Here is a 15,426-nt window from a genome sequence, read left to right on the forward strand (position 1 = left end):
TGCAGAAAAAGCATTTGATAAAACCCAGCACCCATTCCTACTAAAAACACTGGAGAGTATAGGAATAAATAGACCTTTTCTTAAAACAGTCAGTAGCATCTATTAAAAACCATCAGCAAGCATTATATGTAATGGGGATAAACTGGAACAATTTCCAATAAGATCAGGGGTGAAACAAGGTTGCCTACTATTACCATTACTATTCAATATTGTATTAAAAATGCTAGCTTTGGCAATAAGAAAAGAAAAAGAGATTAAGGGAATTACAGTAGGTAATGAGGAAACCAAAGTATCACTCTTGCTGATGACTTGATAGTATACTTAGAGAAACCTAGAGGATCAACTTAAAAAGTTGATTAGAAGTAATTAGAAGTAATCCACAACTTTAGCAAAGTTGCAGGATACAAAATAAATCTACATAAATCATCAGCATTCTTATGAATCATTAATAAAATCCAAAAGCAAAGAGAAATTCCAGTAAAAAAGTGTGATGATCAACCATGAAAGACTTGGTTTTTCTCAATAGTTTAGTGATCCAAAGCAATCCCAATGAACTTTGGACAGAAAATGCAATCTGCATCCAGACAAAGAATAAGGAGACTGAATGTAAATCAACATATATGTCCACTTCTTTTTTTCTGTTTTTTTTTTTTTTTGTCACTCCCATGACTTTTCCCTTTTGCTCTGATTTTTTTTTTCACAACATATTTCATAAAGCAATGTGTCTTAAAAATAAATAAATATATTAGAAAAAAAATAGTCGTGTTAAGTAGAACCATGGAGGCAAAAGATATTTTTTCATCATTCCTAATTGGCAAGTGTCTTTTTCTCTCTGATCTTCTTGCTTCACACAAAGGGCTAGTAATTTCTTCTTTCCTTTTTTATCTTCCCTTTTCTTTTCTCATCTTTTCTCTTCTTTTTGTTTCTTTCTTTTTCTTTTCTTTCTTTCTGGCATTTTGCTTGTCAGGTCTTGCCTGACCTGTTATCAGTAACCTTGGTTCCTGGGAAAAACCTATTTGAGGAGTTGAATAAAAAAGAATGACAAAATTCAACTCATGGGATTGCAATATATATATATATATCTACATATGCACAAACATATATAGACATAAATATAATTTTATTTATATAAATATATTTAACATATAAACAATTTATGTGCTTTCATTACTATATAAATTCCCTTCACAACTGGAGACCAACAACACCTTTGGAACTTATATTATTAGAATTTCTTGGGATACTGAGAAATTGACTTATGTGAAGTCATAGTTAATATGAAACACAGCCAAACCTTGAATTCAGATCCTTCTGAATTCTAGGCCTGCTCTTTTATTATTATCTAGCACTCTTCAGGATTCCATACATTTAAATTTTTTTAGAGTGATCTGTATAATTTCTTCTTCGACTACGTACGTCTGCATTAAATACTAAGTGCTCTGGTTAGTATTTTAATAGAAGTTTTAATACATTTTTTGGTATATTTTTTAGTTTTGGGGTTTTTAATTTGGTGTAGTTATACTTTTAATTTTTTTTTTTTGGTTAAAGTATTTAAATTGAATTGATAGGGTAGTCAGGTGGTGGTAATAGAGCATTGGCTCTAAATTTAAAATTAGCAGGACCTGAGTTCAAATCCAGGCTCAGACATATGACATTTACTGGTTTATGAGCATAAGAAAAAGGGTGAGCAAGTCACTTAACACCAGTTGTCTCATGTATACATATATATAATTGCAAAGGAAATCAATTTCATTTGTGTATATATATAAATATACATATATTTATATTTATACACATATAAATATAAATTTATTTATATAAATATGTTTATATGTTAAATATATTTATATAAATAAAATTATATTTATGTCTATATATGTTTGTGTATATGTAGATATATATATATATTGCAATCCCATAGATTTTATTTTAAAATATTCTTCTTAGAAGGGATCAAAGGACCAAACTAGCCTATGACTCATATGAAAAAAAAAATTAAAAAACTTTAAGAACACCTGTTCCATATGGCAAAGATAGCAATCACTATGAAGTTCCCTCCTGCCCATCATAGACAATTTGCCATTTGTCCGATCAAGCTTAATTGCACTTTGACTAAGTGCCTTAGCAAGCAATTCCCTATGTATTGTCTTTATTTTTATCTAAGCACAGACTTTCCCTACACTTTCCAATAACAAATTAGAATGTATGAGGTGTTCATGGAGGACTAGTATCTTTGGTTTGAGGGATTGCAATGTATTTTTTTACATGGCTGATGCACCTTTGGTGTTCACATGCTCCAAGAAAATATAATAGCATGCGGAGTGGCCATATTCCAGTAAAAATATCTCAACTGATGAGCTAAGCCAGATTGAGGGTAACAATAGACCGACCTCAAGGTCCAAATCAGTTCCAATTGATCAGTAATGAACAGAATCAGCTACACCCAGCAAAAGAACACTGGAAAATGAGTGTAGACCACAGCATAGCATTTATATTCTTTCTGTTATTGTTTGCTTGAATTTTTGTGTTTTTTCCCCAGATTATTATTACCTTCTTTCTAAATCCAATTTTTCTTGTGCAATAAGACAACTGTATAAATATGTATACATATATTATATTTAACATACACTTTAACATTAAAAAAAAAAGAAACAATAGACCTCAAACATATCAGTGAGTAAGGGAGATATATATCCCAATCAGGTCACCAACCTCACTTTTTCTGGAGTCATTTCAATCTAGTGGCAAGATACAGATTTGGAAGACTGGAGATGGGCTTGCATGCAGTGGGAGTGTGAAACCTTTTTAAGCTAAGATCTTTAACAGGTCTCAGTTTGGCTGAGGCAATTCCTAGTCAGTGTCCATGGCTAAGTAAGAAATATGGCAAAGAATGGCCTCTTTTACTTAATTCATAAAATATATGTATAGATAGATAGATAGATAGATAGATAGATAGATAGATAGATAGATATCCCGCTGGGAGAGGAAGACCCTCAAAATATTGGCCAAAACAGAAACTACTGCCATTTACATTCACTCTGAGAAAATCAGTCCCTGAAACTGAGTTCTTTTGATACTAAATCTATAGTAGTTGTGGAAAAAAGTAAAAGATATTGAAAGACATTTTTTGTCAAGTACAAAAAAAATTCAAAGATAGTAATTTGTAACAATAAATAATTTTAGAGGTCATTTAAGTCAGGGCTTCTTAAACTTTTTTGCATTTGTGAGCTCTTTTCATCAGAGAAATTTTTATATATATACATATATTTTGAATATATACATACACATATAAAATAGATAGATAAATCAAATAGTTATTGATAGAATCATGATTTCATGATCCTCAAATTCAGCTAAAAGAAAACATATGAGGTCACAAATCATGGTTTAAAAAGCTAGCCTCTAAAGAATTAGTTTATATGTATGTGTGAAAGCTGAAGTTTAAACAAAAATGCAGTGAATTTACTTTCCTGCTACTGACTTATGCACTGGAAAAAGAGCATCAACTTGGGTTTTCCAAAACATGGGTTTGAGCCCCATGTTTTGTTACTATCTAGACTTGGGCCCCAGTAAAGAAGATAGAACTGAAAAAGTAAATTATAGACAAATTGTGGGAAACCTTGAAAATCAAGGTCAGGCCTTTGATCCTTAATGGGAATAAATACATACTAAGCCATGGAACCATTAATTCCCAAATCTCCTATTAATAATTTTTTTGAGATTGTTCCCTTGACAAATATCTAAAGAATATTTTATTATATATTTAATTTTTAAAGTTTCAAAAAAAATTAAAATTTTACAGTTTTGGGAATTTCACAGCACTGTTAATAGCTTTTCATATAATTTTGTGAGACTGTTTTGTGAGTTTTCCTCAGGGAAATCCTCTGAGCACATTTCCCCTCATATTGTTCTTTTTTTTCCCTGAGGCTGGGGTTAAGTGACTTGCCCAGGGTCAGACAGCTAGGAAGTCTTAAGTGTCTGAGACCAGATTTGAACTGAGGTCCTCCTGAATTCAAGGCTGGTGCTCTATCCACTGCGCCACCTAGCTGCCGCCTCATTGTTCTAATGATTCTGAACTGTTAGTGCCTTTCACAGCTTTAGCAGGGCACAAATAATACTTGGTTAAGGGCAGCCCCCTCTTCTCCTTTGTAAACTGACTGGGCCAGGTAGGCTGGAATAGATACCTTCAGCACAGTAAAGTTAATAGATAGGCAAGCACACAGATATGAGGGGAAAGCATGTGTGAACACACACACAAACACACCCAGTTCCTAAATTACACAGTATATTTTTATTTGAAGTGAATCTTTGTAATGATTTTTTCCTTTTCTCTATCTATAACTTTGAAACCCTGGAAACAAAAGCAGCTTCTGAAAATGGTAAATTGATTAAACTACAGCATAGGTCTGACCAAGTTATTTCCCAGATTAAGAGGCTCCAGTGGTTTCTGATTATCTTGAGGATCAAAAATACAACCTCCTCTGTTTGGCATTTAAAGCATTTCACAATATGGCTGTTGTATTCCTAGGCTTCTTCTAAAATACTCCCCTTCACGGATTCTATTGTCTAGTTAAATTGACCTAATCCTTATGTCCAGTCTTCATATCTTTGCACAGTTTCTGTCTTGTGCCTGGGAAGTATTTAATTTCTTTCCCATCTAGAATCTGTGGCTTCCTTCGAAACTCAGTTAATGTACCATCTACAACAGAGGTTCTTAACCTAAGGTCCTTAGGTTCCATAAGAGGTCCAATTTCAGGAGATCCATGAGCTTATTTTTTTTTTCCCCTTTGGATAAATGTAATCACATATTATTAGGGTTTTTTTTTTTTAATCTATGTATTTTGTTTAATGCATTTAAAAATATAACTTTGATAAGGCTTCTCCAGATTTCCCATGGGGTACAAGACCACAAAAAGCTAAGCATCAGTCTACGTTCCAAGGTGGTGAGAATCAAATAAGATATTTGTAAAATATTTAGCACCAGGCCTGGCATAGAGTGGGTACTTAATAAATGCTTGTAACTTTTCCTTATCTCATTCCTCAAAAGGCCTTTTTCATGGGACTCGAAGCTGAAACATTCTATATGTCTTGTTTCCTCCATTAGAATGGGAGCTCCAAGAGGAAATAGATAGTATAGTGGATAGATTATGGGTCCTGGAAGTAAGAGAATCTGAGTTCAAATCTAACTTCAGACACTCAAAATTTACTAGTTGTGTGATTCCAAGCAAATCACTTAAGCAAAAAAGAATGAGCAATGTCTATTTCTTTTCTATTTGAATACTTAGCACTTGCATGTAGTATCTTAATAATAATAAATTAAAAAGATTTTTTTTTTTAATAAAAAAAACTTGAATTGAAAATTGAATAAAATTCTCATGACCCCTAGGGTCTACCCTGGGTTATACACATCACATAAATTTCTTGTGACATTTATATCAGCAAGAAAACACATGCTCTCTTTGGAAGAGATTTAAAACAATTATAATTAGGCTTTATATATCTAATGCCAATTATGAGGATAAAAAGTGAAAAAAAGTATTTCAGATGCTACCAAATATGCAGAAATTTGAGACTGAGGAGATACAAGGACAGCTATTCAGTCATGCAGAGAACAGGAGTTCTTCCTGAAGATCTCACAAGACCACTCATAACTCTGTTGCATTCCTAGAGGGGAAAAAAACAAAACAAAAATGGCTTCTTTGAATGATATTCTTATAAACAAAAGCAGCGTAAACTCATTCTCATAAGATAACAATGATCCCCATCTGCAGGTGTCAAATGAAGTTATGCAAATTAGTACTCCTCAGTTAATTTCAAACAAATAAATTTTGAAGATGAAAAAATACACTATAGGAAATACAACCCCTATGGTTTAAATTCATATATATATATTTATTTTTTTTACATCAGGTTGGGCTTGTTAATCTTCCTAAATGAAAAATTTGCAGAAGAGTTTGGAAAGGAAACAGAAATTATCTGAATAAAATTTCTTTTTTTTTCTTTATTAATTTTTATAATTATAACTTTTTTTTGACAGTACATATCCATAGGTAAATTTTTCTTTTTCTTTTTTTTTTTTTTACAACATTATCCCTTGTACTCCCTTCTGTTCCAAGTTTTTTCCCCTCCTTCCCTCCACCCCCTCCCCTAGATGGCAGGAATTCCCATATATATTAAATATCTTCTAGTATATCCTAGGTACAATATATATGTGCAGAACCAAATTTTGTTGTTGTTGTTGTTGCAAAGAAAGGATTGTATTCGCAAGGTAAAAATAATCTGGGAAGAGAAACAAAACAAAACAAACAAAAAAAAACAACAATGCTCACAGTTTACACTCATTTCCCAGTTTCCTTTTCTGGGTGTAGCTGATTCTGTCCATCATTGATCAATTGGAATTGGATTAGCTCTTCTCTATGTTGAAGATATTCACTTCCATCAGAATACATCCTCGTACAGTATCATTGTTGAAGTGTATAATGATCCCCTAGTTCTGCTCATTTCACTCAGCATCAGTTGATGTAAGTCTCTCCAGGCCTCTCTGTATTCCTCCTGTTGGTCATTTCTTACAGAACAATAATATTCCATAACATTCATATAACATAATTTATCCAACCATTCTCCAATTAATGGACATCCATTAATTTTCCAGTTTCTAGCCACTACAAAAAGGGCTGCCACAAACATTTTGGCACATACAGGTCCCTTTCCCTTCCTTAGTATTTCCTTGGGAGATAAGCCCAGTAGTAGCACTGCTGGGTCAAAGGGTATGCACATTTTGATAATTTTTGGGGCATAATTCCAGATAAAATATCTTAAAATATAGATTTAGTAAAATGGAAAAAGCATGTAACTTCTTACAAAATAGATTTAATGAAATGGAAAAAGAAAACAACTCCTTGAAAAACAGAATTTGTGAGATGGAAAAAAAAATCCAATGAGCAAAACAATTCATTTAAAAATTCAATTGACCAAATACAAAAGGAGGTAAAAACCTACAAAGAAAATAATTTACTAAAAATTACAGTTGAACAAATGGATGTGAATGACTCAATGAGACATCAAGAATCATTCAAACAAAACACAAAATACTAAAAAATAAAAGAAAATGTAAAATACCTCATAGAAAAAAAAAAAAAAAAAACAACTGACCAGAAAAATAGGTCAAGGAGAAACAATCTGAGAATTATTGAGTACTGAAAACCATGATGAAAAAAGAGCCTAGACCACATCTTTCAATGTACCATCAAGGAAAACTGCCCTGATGTCCTAGAACCAGAGGGTAAAATAGCCATTGAAAGAATTTACCAACCATTTCCTGAAAGAGACACCAAAAGAAAAATGCTAAGGAACATTATAACTAAATTTCAGAATCATTAGATCAATGGGAAAATATTGGAAGCAACCAGAAAGAAACAACTCAAATATTGAGGAGCCAAAATCATGATTACCCAGGACCTAGGAGCTTTTACTTTAAAGGATCAGTGAGCCTGTAATCTGATATTCAGAAAGGCAAAAAGCCTGGATTTCAGCCAAGAATGAACTATCCAGAAAAATTAAACATTATCTTTCTGGGAAAAACATGGATATTCAGTAAAATAGGTCAATTTCCTTTATTTTTGATGAAAAGAAAATTTGATCTTCAAATACAGAACTCAAAAGAAGCATAAAATGGTAAAAAATGAAAGAAAACAAAAAACTAGTTTCTTTTAAAAGTTAAAAAGTTTATATTCCTACATGGGAATATATATTTAACTCTTGAGAACTGTGTTTCTTAGGAGTATACTTAGAGGGGATGAGTATAATTTGACTTTATTGTGATGACACAAAAAGAAACTAGAGATGGAAAAGTGATTGTACTGGAAGAAGAGGAAAGGGGAGGTAAAATAGGGTAAATTACATCTTCTAAATAGACAAAAAAGACCCATTACAACTGAGGAAAAGTAGGAATGGGGATGAGTATTGTATGAATCTTAATATCATCAGATTTGGCTCAAAGAGAAAATAGAACACATATTTAATTTCATAGGGAAACTTGTGTCCCCCTATAGAAAGTAGAAAAGGAAAGTGGAAAAGAAAGGAGAAGGCTAATAGAAGAGTGAACAGACATAGAAGGGGAAAGGAATAAGAAAGGAGGAGGGACTGTAAAGGGAAAGGGTTGTTTGAAAGAGGTGGTGGTCAAAAGCAAAAATACTAGGGAGGAGATAAAAGGGGAAAGGAAGAGAAAAGCATAATTTGGGGAAAATAAGATGATGGGAAATACAGAATTAGTAATTGTAACTGTGAATGTGAATGGGATGAATTCTCCCATAAAACAGAAGCAGATTAAGTGAACTAGAATCCAGAATCCTATAACAGAATGGCACATCTAGAGTAAAGATAAAAGGCTGGAACAGAATCTATTATGCTTTAACTGAAGTGAAAGAAAAAAAAAACAGGGGTAGCAATCCTGATCTCAGATCAAGCAAAAGCAAAAATAGATCTAATTTAAAAAGATAGGCAAGGAAACTACATTTTGCTAAATGACACCATAGACAATGAAGTAATATCAAAACTAAACAGATATTCAACAAGTGATACAGTGTCCAAATTCCTAGAGGAGAAATTAAGAGAGCTGCAAGAAGAATTAGACTGCAAAATTATACTAATGAGGGATCTCAACTTTGCTCTATCAGAATTAGATAAAATATAAAATAAATATGAAAGGAAGTAAATAGAATTCTAGAAAATTTAGGTATGATAGACCTTTGGAAAAAATTGAATTCAGATAGAAAAGAATATACTTTTTTCTTGGCAGTACATGGAACCCACATAAAAATTGACCACATATTAGAGTATAAAACGCTCAAAATCAAATGAAGAAAGGCAGAAATAGCAAAATCCTTTTTTTTTTTTCAGATTATGTTGCAATAAAATTACCTGTAATAAAGGACCAGGAAAAATAGACCAAAAATTAATTGGAAACTAAATAATCTAATTCTAATGAATGAGTGGGTGAAACAACAAATCACAGATACAATCAATAATTTTATCCAAGAGAATGACAATAATGAGACAAGATACCAAAACTTGTGGAATGCAGCCAAAGCAGTTCTAAGGGAAACTTTATATGTCTAGATGCCCTACTTGCATAAAACAGAGAAAGAGAAGATCAATGAATTGGGCATGCAACTAAAAAATCTTAAAAAAAGAACAAATTGGGGCAGCTAGGTGGCGCAGTGAATAGAGCACCAGCCTTGAATTCAGGAGGACCCGAGTTCAAATCTAGTCTCAGACACTTAACACTTCCTAGCTGTGTGACCCTGGGCAAGTCACTTAACCCCAGCCTGGGGGGGGGGGGAAGAACAAATTTTAAAAACTCCAATTAAATATCAAATTTCTGAAAATAAAATGGGAGATTTAAAAAGTTGAAAATTTAAAAAAAAAGCACTATTGAACTAATGAACAAAAACTAAGAGTTGGTTTTATGAAAAAAAAAAAAAAACAAAGTAGATAAATCTTTAGTTAAATTGATTAGAAAAAGGAAAGAAGAAAATTCAATTGTTAGTATCAAAAATGAAAAGGGTGAACTTTTCACCAATGAAGAAGTAATTAGAGCAATAATTAGGAGCTATTTTGCCCAACTGTAAACCAATAAATCTGATAATCTAAATAAAATGGATGAATACTTACAAAATATAGATTGCCCATATTAAAAAGATATAAATTACATAAATAGTTCCATTAGAAAATGGACATTAGAAATTGAACAAGCCTAAGAAAAAGCATATAGGACCAGATGGTTTTAAAGTGAATTTTGCCAAACATTTAAAGAATGTTTAAATCTAATACTAAGCATACTATTTGGGAAAACAGGGAAAGGAGTCCTACCAAATTCTTCTTAAGACACAGACATGGTACATAACTAAACCAGATAGAGTCAAAATATCCCCAATGAATATTGTTGCAAAAATCTTAATAAAATATTAACAAAGTGATTACAGAAAATTATCCCCAGGATAATAAGCACACCCCAAGTAAGATTTATACCAGGAATGCGGGGCTAGTTCAATATTAGGAAAACTATTAGCATAATTGATTATATCAATAACCAAACTAACAGAAATCATATAATTGCCTCAATAGATTCAGAAAAAGCATTTGACAAAATCCAATATCTAATTCCTATTAAAAACACTAAAAAGTATAAGATTTAATGGAGTTTTCCTTACAATGATCAAGAGCATCTATTTAAAACCATCAAAAAAATTATATGTAATGGGGATAAACTAGAATCATTTCCAATAAGATCAGGGGTGAAACAAGGTTACCTCCTATCACCATTACTATTCAATATTTTAGCCAAGGAAATCATAAAGGAGGGGAAAGGGCTGACATGTACAAAAATATTTGTAGTAGCTTTTTTTTTATGGGAGCAAAGAATTGCAAAATAAATAGACACCCATCAATTGGAAAATGACTGGACAAGTTGTGGTATATGAAGTGGAATATTACTGTTCTATAAAAAATGATGAACAAGTTTATTTTAGAAAAGCCTGGAAAGATTTACATTAACTGATGATCACTGAAACAAGCAGAACTAGGAATACATTATACATAATAATAGCAAGAATGTATGATGATCAACTATGAAATACTTGGTTCTTCTCAGTGGTTCAGTGATTCAAAGCAAATCTAATAGACTTTGGACAGAAAATGCCATCTGTATCCAGGAAAAGAAAAAAAAAAAAAAAAAAAAAAAACTAAGGAGACTGAATATAAATCAACGTATGCTATTTTCACTTTTTTTTTTTTTTAATCTCTCCCATGATTTTTTTCTTTTGTTCTGACTTTTCTCTTCCAACATGATTCATAAAACAATGTGTAAATTTGCTAGGAAAAAATATAAAGGAGTGGCTGGGGCCTAAAATCCATACTATGCTCACTTCATCTTCCTATAAACTCAGTGGTTTTAATTGATATAAGTTTATACTCCATGAGGCTGCTGTTGTCACTCTGGTTGTTGCTGAGCAGTTGATTGCCTTGCAAATGGATGATCAAACTCAATCATCTTAACTCAAATAGAATGAAGTTAACATAATAATAATAATAATAATAATAATAATAATAATAATACATTATTCAATATTGCATTAGAAATGTTAGTTTTACCAATAAGAGAAGAAAAAAAATTAAAGGAATTAGAGTAGGTAATGAGGAAACCAAATTAAGCATTCTTTGCAGATGATATGACATATACTTAGAGAACTGTAGAAAATCAGCTAACATGCTACTAGAAACAATTCACAACTTTAGCAAAGTTACAGGATTCAAAATAAATACAGGATACAGAAATCATCAGCATTTCTAAATGTTACCAACAAAGTCCAGTAGCAAGAGATACAAAGATAAATTCCATTTATAGATAATATAAGATAAATGTATAGATAATATAAGATACCTGCCAAGACAAAGTCAAGAACTGTATGAACACAGTCATAGAACAGTTTCCACACAAATAAAGTCAGATTTAATCATTTGGGAGAATATGAAGTGCTGATGGATAGGCTGACCTAATACAATAAAAATGGCAATACAAATTAATTAATCTTCTTATTCAGTATCATAACAATTAAACCCTGAAGAAATTCTTTTACAGAGCTAGTAAAAATAATAACAAACTTGATCTGGAAGAACAAAAGTTCAAGGATGTCATGGAAATTAATTTTAAAAATGCAAATGAAAATGGCCTAGGTATACTTAGACCTAAAAGTATATTATAAAGCAGCAGACATCAAAACCATTTGGTAGTGGCTAAGAAATAGAATAGTCTATCAGTGGAATAGATTAGGTTCACAAGTCACAAAAATCTATGACTATAGTAACCTAGTGTTTGATAAACCCAAAGATCCTAGCATCTGGGATAAGAGCTCAGTAACTGACAAAAATTGATGAGAAAATTGGAAATTATTATGGCAGAAACTAGGCATTAACCCACACCTGATTCTATACCAAGAGAAGTTTGAAATGGGTTCATGATTAGGCATAAAGAGTGATAAACAAATTAGAAGAACAAAATACCTGTCAGATCTGTGAAAGAAGAGGTTTGTGGCCAAAGAATGCAAAATAGGTAATTTTGGTTATATTAAGTTAAAAAGCTTTTATATAAACAAAACCAATGCAGTCAAGATTAGAAGGAAGCAGTAAACTGGAAAAAATATTTTACATCCAAGGGTTTTAATAAAGGCTTCATTTCTAAAATACATAGAAAATTGACTCAAATTTATAAAAATATGAGCCATTCCCCAATTAATAAATGGTCAGGGCTATGAACAGACAATTTTCAGATAAAAAAATTAAAACCATTTATAGTCACATGAAAAAATGCTCTAAATCACTATTGATCAGAGAAATGCAAATTAAGATAACTCTTAGGTACTACTACACACCTCTCTAAGGATGACAGGAAAATATAAGCATGAATGTTGGAGGGAATGTGGGAAACTGGAACACGAATACATTGTTGGTGCAATTGTGACCTGATGCAACCATTCTGAAGAGCAATATGGAACTATGCCCAAACTATTTATACTCTTTGATTCAGTAGTGTCTCTATTGGGCCTGTATCCCAAAGAGATCATAAAAAGGAAAAAGGACCTACATGTGCAAAAATGTTTGCAGCAGTCCTTTTTGTAGTGGCAAGGAACTGGAAACTGAATGTGTGCCCATCAGTTGGTATTTGAAAGTTATGGAATATTAGTGTTTTATAAGAAACAATCAGCAGGATAATTTCATAGAAATCTGGGGAGACTTATATGAACTGATGGTAAACGAAGTGAACAGAACCAAGAGAACATTGTACACAGCAACAACAAGATTATATAATAATCAGTTCTGATGGGTTAGTTCAGGCCAGTTCTAATAATCTTGTGATAGAGTCATCTACATCCAGAGAAAGAACTATGATGACTGAGTATGGATCACAACATGATATTTTCACTTCTGTTGTTGTTGTTATGTGCTTTCATTTTTTTTCTCATTTTTTTCCTTTTTGATCTAATTTTTCTTGTGCAGCACGATCATTGTGGAAATATGCATAGAATAATTGTACACATTTAATATATATTGGATTACTTGACATCTAGGGAAAAGGATGAGATGAACTAATGGAGAAAAAAATTTGAAAACAAGGTTTTGCAAGGGTGATTGTTGAAAACTACCTATACATTTTTTTAAAATAAAAAGCTTGATTAAAAAAAAAAAAAAAAAAATTCCATTTTATTCCATTGCCCATGTCCAATCACCCTATTCCTCTTTTGTATAACTCATATCACTACAAGTCTAAAGTTACCACTTTGCAACTTCAACCCACTCAGTCTAGTTCTGTCAATTTAATCCTTCTCCCACATTTCAGTCCTTAATAAACTTGAAGATTACTATCAAACCTCTTCTCCCATTATGTCTTGTGAAACCATTAATTACAACAAATGGTGAAGTTTTGAATGCTGTGGATATAAGTTTGATGAGGTTAGTGGCAGGTTCAGGGTTCAGGGAACTGTCCCCAAATGAAGAGGTTTGGCACAAGGCCCCCTCGATTTTCCTAGGATTTGGCACAGAGTAGGGAGTTGTGGGAACCCTTTCTGGTGGTGCAAAGGTCTTTTGTAAAGGAATTTGCAAACCCCAAAAACAAGATTGGTAAAAGAAGTTTATTATTGGCATTGAGAAGTCAGCCTTTGCTATGCATGAACAGAAAGAATGAATTACTTGGTGTCAAGGTCTCAACAGAGAAGTAAAGTTTTTAGCAGAGAAATCCCAACAAAGAGGAATAAAGTCTTGTTAGGGAAATAGATGAGAAAGATAAAGAGAGGGTAACACTGATAGATTATATCATTTCAGCAGGCAGAAAGTTGCAATTTATACCAAGGAGAGAGGGTTTTCTTGGCATAGCATGGCATGACATGTTAGGTCCTCTGCAAGAATGGAGCCCCAAGTTGGCGCTTTTTTTTTTTTTCCTGAGGCTGGGGTTAAGTGACTTGCCCAGGGTCACACAGCTAGGCAGTGTTAAGTGTCTGAGACCAGATTTGAACTCGGGTCCTCCTGAATTCAAGGCTGGTGCTCTATCCACTGCGCCACCTAGCTGCCCCACCAAGTTGGCGCTTTTTATGGCTAGAAGCTGGGGGCAGCTCTTGATAGGGGCTGGAATCAGAATAGAGAATCTTGGAATTAAATGAGTGTCTCTGGGCTAATCTTCACTTCAATAGAGAACTTAATCAGTAGTGAGTGTTATCACCGGAAATGGTGCCCATCTCTCAGTATAACAGAATGAAACTGTTTATCCTGTTTCCCTCCGATGGGGTCTTTTACAGAGGCCAGGATTCAAGGAGACTTTCTTCAAGGAGAATGTGTGGGAGAGAAACAGACTGACTACCACACTAAAGATCTACAGAACCATTGTATTGACCTTATTGTTGTATACCTGTGAAACTTAGACAGTATAGCAGTGCCATGTCAGAAAATTGAATCTCTTCCATTTGAATTGTCTTAGGAAAATTCTGAAGATCCTCTATTAAGATACCAGACACTGAGATCCTTTTTTGAACTATTCTGCCAAGCATTCCAACTCTACTCAGCACAATTCTGTTTGTTTAAATGCCAAATGTATGCTTGCCAAAAGATTATTTTATGGAGAACTCACACAGATTGAGCACTCATGTTGGTCAGAAAAAGAGTTACAAGGGCACTCTCAAGAATTTTAGAATTAATTGTATGACATGGGAGACACTGGCACAGAACCACCCAGCATGGCATGCCCTCATCAGAGAAAGTGCTGTGCTCTATGAGCAAAGCAGAATTGCATGAGTTCAGAAGAAACAAGACAGAGAATCCATCTCAAATATTCATAGGGACCATTTGTGTCCAACCTGTGGCAAAGCATCCCAAGCTTGTATTGAACTGATCAGCCACAGTCTGACACCTTGAACTTTACCATAGTGATATCATGTTGGTCCTCTTTGAAAATGAAAAACAACCAACTTCTCCAGGCTAAACCTTCCCAATTTCTCCTCTGGCTATTGGTGATGGGATCATTGATTTGGAGCTAAAAGAAAACTTTCAAGTCTAACCCACCATTTTATAGTTGTGGAAACTGAGGCAGAAAAAAGTTAAACAACTTGCCTGGTGTTACAGTTACTAATTCTGTGAGATTGCATTTTGAACTCAAATTTTCCTAATTTGGAATCCAAAGCTCTATGCACTAAACTGTCTAGCTGCCTCTAAATTTTTCTGTTATCTGCTGGGAGGAGTATGACTTAAATTGCCTTGGGAATATCATCTTTCACTAAGTAGAGTTTATTATAGATTTTCCTCCTACCCACAAACCCATTTTATCTTTAAACTTCCAAAGTTTTTCAAGAGATGATTTCTCTTCAATTCCTAGTTCTGAGTTTG

The 15,426-nt window shown here is 33.0% G+C and overlaps 1 long non-coding RNA gene across 1 annotated transcript in view; it reads right to left on the reverse strand.

The window, feature by feature from the left end:
* Nucleotides 1-765: 765 nt before the first annotated feature.
* The window catches only part of LOC141545759 (uncharacterized), a 183,705-nt gene continuing 169,044 nt past the window's right edge, over nucleotides 766-15,426 (reverse strand). Inside the window, exons 3-4 of the long non-coding RNA XR_012483133.1 lie at nucleotides 5,552-5,664; nucleotides 766-1,012 (exon numbers count right to left, since the gene is read on the reverse strand). This is a non-coding gene — a long non-coding RNA (uncharacterized LOC141545759). The remainder of the gene's footprint in view (nucleotides 1,013-5,551; nucleotides 5,665-15,426) is intronic.

This window comes from Sminthopsis crassicaudata, chromosome 6 (assembly GCF_048593235.1).
Source record: "Sminthopsis crassicaudata isolate SCR6 chromosome 6, ASM4859323v1, whole genome shotgun sequence".
NCBI classification, from domain to species: domain Eukaryota; kingdom Metazoa; phylum Chordata; class Mammalia; order Dasyuromorphia; family Dasyuridae; genus Sminthopsis; species Sminthopsis crassicaudata.